Consider the following 8,902-nt stretch of genomic DNA (forward strand, 5'->3'; position numbering starts at 1 on the left):
CGAAAGATGGAGAAAGGCATCCAAGGAAAGTTTTTGAGCAGGGGGGTGTTATGAGCTGTGATTTAGGAAAACTGATCTGGCAACTCATGCAGAACGAATTGTAATGGGGTGAATCTGGAGATGAGGCTGTGCCAGGGTCCAAGTAAAAGATGCTGAGCACCTCATCCAAGACATAGATTCTGGGAAAGGTGAAGAGGGATTGGATACAAGAAGCATAATGAAGGCACAATCTACAGAACCAGAGGGCTGATTATTTAGAACAGAAGGGATGGATGCAAAAGCTACTAGAAATGGAGCTTCCTTGATAAGTCACTGGACCAAGAATTAGAGGGAGAGATATGAAGAGCAAGGGAGAAGAATGAGTAAAGCAGACTTCAGAGGTATGAAATTTTGAACCTGCATAGCTTGAAGAGCTATGGGGCATCAATAGAAATAGGAGGAAAGTGTTGGGGGGCATTATTAGTGTAAGGTATGGACTCATAGGCTATCACAGCTGGAAAGGGACTATGCGATCACATGGTGGGTTTCAAGTTGCAGTGGTGTGTCCAAGCGGAAATATCTAGCAGGCTGTTAAATTGTACATGTGGGCTAGAGAAATAATATCCAAAGGAATAGGGACAAAGGAGAATTTTAACCAATTATTGTACTGATTTTATGTTCTTATAAGTAACTTTAGGAACTTAAGAAGAAAACAAAGAGTTTTTCCTCTTGTACAATTAATTGGCCTATTGTCCTGAGAGTGAGCCCACATGTATATTTCCTGAGAACATACTATGAGATGGTGTGGAAAGTCCTGCTATAAACACAGCTATTTCTCTTGTAAAACAAATACCCAAAGTTTAAAACCAAAAAAGAAATGAAATAATGGAGCCCAGCCCAGGTCTCTGGAACTCAGAAAGCATGAACAAGCTGTGTGCTATGGTTTGACTCCCAAGTCCCGCCTAGACTAGCAGCACTGTCCCCAGAATAAACCTGTAATAAATGGGGCCACTGGGTGTGGGCACCATCAGGTGCTTTTGGAGCTACCTACATTTTCTTTGCTTTTCGTGTGAAGGCTGATCAGTTGAGGAGCCCAATTGCCCTTTTTTGCTGAGATGAGCAAAGCCCCCTCTGACTTCTTATTCTAGGTCCCTCTTCTAGCTCTAATTTATGACTTAGTCCCCATTCAGTCAAAAAAGGGGCCAAGCTGGTCCTCAAATGGGGCCTGCAATATGGGAGCCAGAGTGGACAAACAGATGTTCCCTCTAAAAGTGTCTAATAACCAGAGATAAATGTGCAGAAACAGACCCTACCTCTTAGCTCATCTCCTTGTCTCGCTGTTTCACATTAAGAGGTCAGCTACAACTCCCTTCAGAGCACTCCATTTGCTGGTGGGATGGTTGGGTGGTCACCAACAAACAACATTCCAGGGCCTCATAAAACCTGGTGGAGTAGGTACACATGTTTCTGTGAGGAGAGAGCCCTGCCCTTCTCCTCCGGGACAAACCGGCTCACGCCTCCTTCAAGTCTGAGCAGTGCTTCAAGTCAGTGATACCCCGGGCACTAGGCACTAAGCTCTGACCCCTCTGTCAATTTTATCCCTCAACTGGCACCACCGAAGCTCGGTTTTGAGCGAGAGGGTTTGACTCAGATCTTGGGGGTGGCCTGCTCCGTGAGCTGTAGACTGTGTCCCCATCCCAGTTTTTAAGGCTATGGCTATCACTGTAGCTGTGCAGCATGAGCACCAAGCCACATTGAGCGGAGGCATCCAGAGTTTAGACTCTCAGCTAGAGAGTGGCCTGAGGAAAGGGCTGCTCAGTCAACAGCCCAGCTCTGCCAACTCTCCCCAGCTCCCAGTTGGATTCTCCGCTTCCTCTCTTCTCTTCTATCAAGTGGGACCCACCCAGGCTGGCACATAGGTCCCTATAGAACGATGGGGCCCAGGATAACTCCAGAAGACCTAAGGCCCTCGTACTGGGGCTGGGCTAGCTGGATCAGAGCTGGGGTCATTAGAACACTTCTGGACTTACAGCATGCATTGGAAGACTGTGGAAAGAACAGTAGGAAGACGGCAGAGCTCTGCCTGTAGCTGAGGTGAGAAAGTCTGGCAGCCAGTAGTTCCCTCTTCTCAAAAGAACGCCAAAGCTCCAAGGCCAAACTCGACCTTCACCATTCATGAGCTATGTAACCTCAGGAAAGTGACTTGACTTTTCTAATCCTTGGTTTCATCTTTAAGATGAATTAAATGCAGCGTAATACCCTTTTAATAAAGTTTAAATCAATTAAAGCACACAATTTGTTTTCTAGCATTATAGTTTTAAAGAAAGAGAATGATAAACTCAAGATTCAGGATAGGTTACATCTGGTGGCAAGAGGCAGAGGAAAGGATGGGTCAGAGTTATTAGTCAGAGTTCTCCAGAGAAACAGAACCAACAGGATATACAGAGATACGTACAAGAGGAAATTTATTATAGGAATTGACTAGTAAATGGAGGCCGAGATTCCTCCATTTGATTCTCCTGCAAGCTGGAGAATCAGGAAAGCTGGTGCTGTCCAGTTCAAAGGCCTGAGCATCTCGGGGCCAGTGGTGTAAGTCCTGATCAAAGTCCAAGGGCCCAAGAACCAGGAACGCCAATATCTGAGGGCAGGATAAGGTGGACGTCCCAGCTCAAGGAGAGAGTATATTCGCCCTTCCTCCGTCTTTTGGTTCCATTCAGGCTCAGCAGATTGAATGATGCCCACTTGTACTGGCGAAGGCCATCAGTTTTGCTCAGTCTACCATTCAAATGCTAATCTCTTCTGGAAACACCCTCATAGACACATCCAGAAATAATGTTTAACCAGCTCTCTGGGCATCCCTTAGCCCAGTCAAGCTGACACGTGAAATTAAGCATCACAATGGGTGAGGACACACAGGTAGAGGTGAGTTGTGCCATGCTCTCGTTCTCATGCTGGGTGATGAGTTTTAGGTGTTTATTATGTTATTAATTAATTTAATTATGATATTTGATTAATTGAAACAAAGCGAAAAGAAAAACCTGTAAGAGCCTGGCACATATGAAGCACTTAATCTATTTTGTGGTTCCCTTTCCCTCTTCATGGCATCAACCCACGATTTTTTTGATGAACGAACTCCTTTTCAAGAGAAAATTACTCCATATCTTCAGCAACTATTTATTAAGCACCTTCTCCTAAGCGTTCAGGGCACAGAAATGAACAAGGCATTGCCCACTGTTGTGGGGGCTGGGGAAGGCCCTCAGTCTGGAAGGGGCCCAAACGCGGGGGCCTCACAGGAACCCTGAGGTCTCAGCGGACAGTGGGGGCAGGGAGGGAGGGAGGGATACTAGCTGCAGGGGCCTGGGAGAGTCACTTCACCTTCCTGATCCTCAGTTTCTTCGTCTGCAAAATGGGAACTCAACAGTAATGCACTCCAGATGAACTGAATTAGTCTGGGTCCTCCTGTGCTATCTAAACTTTCTGATATCCATGACTGGTTCTTTAATATTCTCACTAGGAAAATCCTTCAAGGCCAAGCGAAAAACGTCTTTCAGTCCTTTCCGCCTTCTCTGATCACCTGTGAAGCGCACTGAGGCCATGTGCTTCACGGATCTCCTCTTCCTTGCTGCCCTATGTTGCTTCCCCAGACCAAACTCTGAAATCAGCCAGACCATTGAAATGGGCTTCCACTAAGGCCTTGTCAGTTTTCTTCCACGTTCCACCTAGTGGCTGGTAGCTAACGAGCCCAGCCCCCTCGGGGGTTCCCCGAGTTTCTGAAACAATCATCCATCTATGAACTCCTCTGAGACAATTCACTCAGCGTTGGTATGTGCTGGCTGTTGACCAACTGGCTAAGCACTGCACTGAAGTGGTACTTGTAGGCATTTTCTCTCATGGAAGGGTTTGGAAGGGAGGAGGAAGAGGATGAAGATCCATGAGCTGACTTTGGTCCTCCTGAGAGAGACTATCCGTGTCCCCCAAGGTGACTGAGTTGCCAGGGTCTGCGCAGGGTGGTGGGGAGGCAAAGGGCCTCTGTTCTTTCCTCTCACCTGCTCCCTGCCCTGGAACTGCCCCTGCTCCCCCCCCCCCAAAACTCACCTCCTCTCTCCTGACCCACCATCCCTTGCCATGTCTGCCTGCTGCCCTCCCAGCCCCCACCCAGCCACCTCTCCTTCCTCTGCCACAAGATGACCGGGTGTGTATTTTAGTTTTATAGAATCAGGCTAGTTCATTTGGTCCATTTTTAATGGCTTTTCCCGCTGTACCTCCTTTCACTGTTGTCTTAGATCGCTTCCTCTGCCTGATTATCTTGACCTCTGATCAGGGGTCTTAACACCACAGGTGATGGACAATGGAAGGCCCGTTTCACTGACTGGGGCCTGACACTTTTGGCCCACCTTCCTCCCTTCTCTCTAGGTCCTTGCTCCCATGCCAGAGTCTGTGTTTTTACCTTCCACCTCTTTCTCACCCTCCCTGGCACCCTGCCTCCCCTTTCACAGGTCTCAAAGACCATGCAGAGCTGACTCTTGTTCTATGACAGGTATGGTTGCAAACTGGGGGTGCAGGGTCTCCCCTCAGCTCTATGTGTGGGGCAAAGCCACGGGGCTAGAATGGAAGGCCACAACTCCCCAGGAATACCAGAGGCCGAAAATAATCCTAGGACACGCCTACCCCTAACTCTTCTCTCCTTCTCCAGGCTGCTTGGCTTCTCCAGGCTGCAGAATCCTGGGAACTCCATGGGAAATCTGGCCTCCCAGGAGTTCTGCATCTGGCCAGGGGGGCGGTCAGCCGTTTCTGATAGGGCCTCTCCTCGGAAGAGCCCCTGCAGCAGTCAGAACACCTGGCTCCAACTGCATCTCTACTGCTGCCCTGGCTGCCTCCATGAACCTGGGCAGGTCACCGGCCCTCTTGGAGTCTCTATCCTTATGGTCCTTCCAGGACTGACAGTCTGTGGATTAAATGTGACCACAGCCTGCACTATTTTAGGTAAATCCAATATATACACAGAATACAAGCCAAAATCTCACTGGGCAACCAAAGTGTTGGCTGCCTGGATGGGCCCACATTACCCAGCCTTCAGGTCTTCTTCCCCTTTAACATCTGAACAAACCCATTGAGCTCCATCCAACATGCCCCCCTAAAGGTCCCTAACACCTGGCTGTCCCTGAGCCATCTGCTCCATCTTTCTAGGTCTCTCTCTCTCTTCATCCCCGCTTCAGCTTTCCCCAGGTCCCCAAACCCTGTCTCCCGCACCCAACAGAGGAAGACTCCCGTCACTGTGGGAGACAGAACAATTTGACTCTTCTGTGGTTCTGTCTGAGGAGGGGTGGGGCCTCATGTTCTACAACCGGCAGGCCCATTGACCTGTTTTCCTTCAAAAGAAAACAAGCAGTCTTCTTACGAGGAAACATTTTGCCTTCCTTTTAGGCCAACGGGCTCCAACTGCAGCCAGCTTTAAAATAATTTTTTCCACTTTCACGAATAAAACAGGACGGTGATTCATTCGACATGTTTTTAAAAGAATCTTTTATCAGAAATTCTTCACGTTGTTTCCCCAGGACACAGTAGATGGGTGGAGAGGCCCACATGCACTTGCCTTCCACCAAGAGGCTGAGATGAGGAGCTGGCACAGGGGCAGTTTGGAACATCTTTAGTTGAGTTTGTAAGACTTGGCTCCTGGGAATTCGAGTTCCTCATAGAACATTCTCTGTGCCTAAAGGAAGGAAACAGGTGGGGGAACAACAGAGGGTCAAATTTGCAGGCCATTTTCGGCTGCAAAAAATGAGTCACTAGTCGTAAGGTGATTTCTGAGCCAATCGCAGCCCTGCCTCACCTTTACATTTCACTAGGTTCAAGAAAATTTGGGTTTTCGGTTTGATAAATCTAAGAATATTTAAAATTAACCATATAAGAGAATCCAATGGGGAATCTTCTTGCCAAGCAGTTTCCTCTTATCTGTGACCCATTCTACCTAAAATGAATCTTCTTTGTAGATTTCAGGGTTTTATAGAGTTTTCTTCAATCGGGTTGGCACCAAGCCACGTCCTATGGAGGCCACTGGAGTGGTGTGCAGTAAATGCATCGGGCAGCAGGAGGAATTGGTTCTACTGTCACAGAAACACTTCTAGGCCAGAGAAATCAACCAAGGTACTTGGTTTGTACATGGGTGCATCTTCCTCCCCGAGGCCCCAGACTGGCACTGGAGCAGGCTGTTTCCTGTCCCCTCATCATCGCTGACACATACGTGAGTGGTTTCCTTGGGGAGCCAGTCACCTGACCCGGGTTCCACCCTTGCCTCCCCTCTTGGCTCCTCCTGCCCCCTCAGCTACACCCCAGGCTGTGCCACTCACCTCCAGGCTTTGCTCACTCCCTTCTCTGTGCCTGGAACACCCTCCCCCAACTCTCCATGGAAATATTCAAGGTTCTCTCAAGTCCCATCTCTTCCAGGAAGCCTTCCAAGATCTGCCAGCCCTCTCCTGAGCTCGGGCAGCCTCTCTCTGCCTACACTGGAGCCCACTGTTCTCCATCAGGTCTGATGTCCCCTCTCTTCCTGATCCAGGCTGGGTGCACGGTGGCACCTCTGCAGGGCCGGCCTGGATCACTGGTCTGCAGGCCCTCTCCTCAGAGGAAGAACGAGGTTCTCTGTCCCGCCCCCCACCCCCAGCTCCCTGTGAGGACAGGATTTGGTTGTGCTCCTTCAAGAGAAGGTGTGACCACATACCCCAGCCCTGGAAGTGGCCCTGCTTCGGGCCAGTCAGCAAGTTCTTTGTAATGGAAAGGGCAGGTCGGGTTGAAATGAGCCTGGACTTGCGCATCAGCGGACTGGGTTCTAGTCCCAGCTCTGCCTCGGTGGCACCTATGACCTAAGGCTGTGAAGTCACATAATCTCCCTGAGCCTCCAGGCTCTATAATCTCCAAAATATCGCCCCACAGGCACTGGTGACCGCTGACAGCACTGCACACTCAGCCTTGCATACTGCCTGCACACAGTAACTGCTCAGGAAAGGCATGTGGGGTGGATGGAGGAGGGTCAGGAGTCCCCGCTTTCCCAGCGCCCTGAGCCTCCCTCCCTGCCCGCTCTGACTCCGGAACCAGCTGCGCTCACCCGCCTGTCCTGTCGGCACTGGCCAGCTCTCTGCACTCTCTTGATTCTTGCAGAAACTTTCTCTTGTCGGACAGAACACACGCTTCCCATCAGCTTTTATTTCTGTGAGGGCTTGCTTACGAGCAGGGCATTCTGTTCTTGGAATTTCTTGTTAAAATATTTCATTTAATTAAGTTTTTACAACCAGCTCTGCTTTGTGTCTGTCAGAAGGTAGGGGCCGGGCAGCCCTCTCCTCAGCTCTCTGGGAGGCCAGGTCACAGAGACTCTGGGGGAGCCGAGCCCAGGCCCGGGGGCCACATCCCTAGATCTCCAGGCCTTCTTATGCAGCCATGAGAGCTGAGATTGTCAAAGGGTGGACATCGACCCCAGCCCCCGCCGGAGACCTCGTGCCACCAGAAAGATTGCCTGAGCACTCTCCAGTGGGACTCTCTCTCCACCGAGGAACCGCCCTGTGTCTGAGCCACAAATGCAGTCCAGAGAAACACCCTGCAGACCATCATAGCCACCTGTTAGCACCCCCAAACTCCAGTCAAGGCCCACGCCTGTCGCCTTCCTTCCCAGGATCCTTCCTTAGCCCATTCCTCTGGCCTGTTCAAGCCTGGGGGCCTCCCCAAGTCCCTCAACTAGAACTGCCTCCCTCCTCCAGCCACACCCCACACGGAAATCGTACCCCCTGCTGACCTGGTCATTTATGCACCTTCTCCTCCACAAGCATTGCATCAACCCAGGCCATGCTGGGGCACCTCTGTCTCCTGCACAGGCTGTATCTCACGGCCTTGAACTCAACCAAACACGTCTTTCCTCCTCCCTGCAGAACGCGGCTGTGAATGGACGGGAATCTGTGGGCAGGGGTGTGGCAGAGGTGCTGCTCTCCCACACTCATGTTTGAAAGGTTCCAGACCACGTGTGCCCCACAGGCAGAAGCTGAGGTCACTTAGGATGAGAGGGAGGGGAGGGGTCAGGCAAGCAGGTGGGTTTGTACGGGGTGTTCTCAGCAGGGCATGGCTGCACCCAAGGCCCAGCACAGCGCAGCGCGGAGCTTCGGTAAACTCTTTACGTAACAAACAAACTGGCACTTTCCTGCTATTCTCTGGGGCTCCCTGGCAAAGCTCCCCCGGTGCTGCCGGACAGCCAGGTCCATAAGGAGGGGCCGTGGGAGGTGGGCTGCCCCTGTGCCTTCCCTGCTTACCACCAGGCTGAGGCCGTGCCCGGGCCTGTCGCCGGGTGGCACTGGAGGCCAAGGCTCTGCCTCCCTGGGCCCCCTCCCCCGCAGGCCCTCTCCTGACCGGTCTATACCTGGCCTAAGGGAACCACCGTGGCCCCTGGGTAATTCCAGGCTCCTGGTGGCGTTGCTAAGAGCCCGGCAGCCACCTGTCAGGAATTTGCAGTCAGGGATGTGGCAGAATGCGCTGTTTTCCCACACTCGTATTTTAAAAGGTTACAGACCATGTGTGCGTAACAGGCAGAACATGAGGTCACTTGTCTCACTTAGAACAATAATCCGTTTTGCTAGGGGTCAGATTGACACAAAGAATCTGTCCAGACCAGGTCTCTGGATGGGACTTAGGCCTCCCCTCAAACTAATGAAATTTTCAACTCGTGGGTGCTTGAGTTAATAAAGTGTGCCACACATCTGTTCGGGCCGCTGGCAGAAGAAAGCCCTGGGGTTCAATTTTGAGATCACTGACATAATGTTTGAGTGGCCTCCCGCGGGCGCCCGGCGGGACACCAAATTAAGGAAAGCTGCACAATGAATGTGTGAGAAAAAACATTAGTGTATAAACACAGAGGCCAAGGCTCCCCTGAGGGGCGGGCGGGCGA

At 51.0% G+C, this 8,902-nt stretch overlaps 2 long non-coding RNA genes across 2 annotated transcripts; one reads left to right on the plus strand and one right to left on the minus strand.

Moving 5' to 3' along the window:
• Positions 1-5,485: 5,485 nt before the first annotated feature.
• LOC138917715 (uncharacterized) lies at positions 5,486-7,199 on the minus strand. The gene is made up of 2 exons (XR_011426164.1): positions 7,082-7,199; positions 5,486-5,689 (listed from the first exon to the last, which is right to left on the minus strand). It is a non-coding gene; the product is annotated as an uncharacterized lncRNA (long non-coding RNA).
• On the plus strand, positions 5,684-7,267 carry LOC138917716 (uncharacterized). Its single transcript, XR_011426165.1, has 2 exons — positions 5,684-6,123; positions 6,424-7,267. It is a non-coding gene; the product is annotated as an uncharacterized lncRNA (long non-coding RNA).
• Positions 7,268-8,902: the final 1,635 nt, after the last annotated feature.

Source organism: Equus caballus, chromosome 15 (assembly GCF_041296265.1).
Source record: "Equus caballus isolate H_3958 breed thoroughbred chromosome 15, TB-T2T, whole genome shotgun sequence".
Lineage (NCBI taxonomy): Eukaryota > Metazoa > Chordata > Mammalia > Perissodactyla > Equidae > Equus > Equus caballus.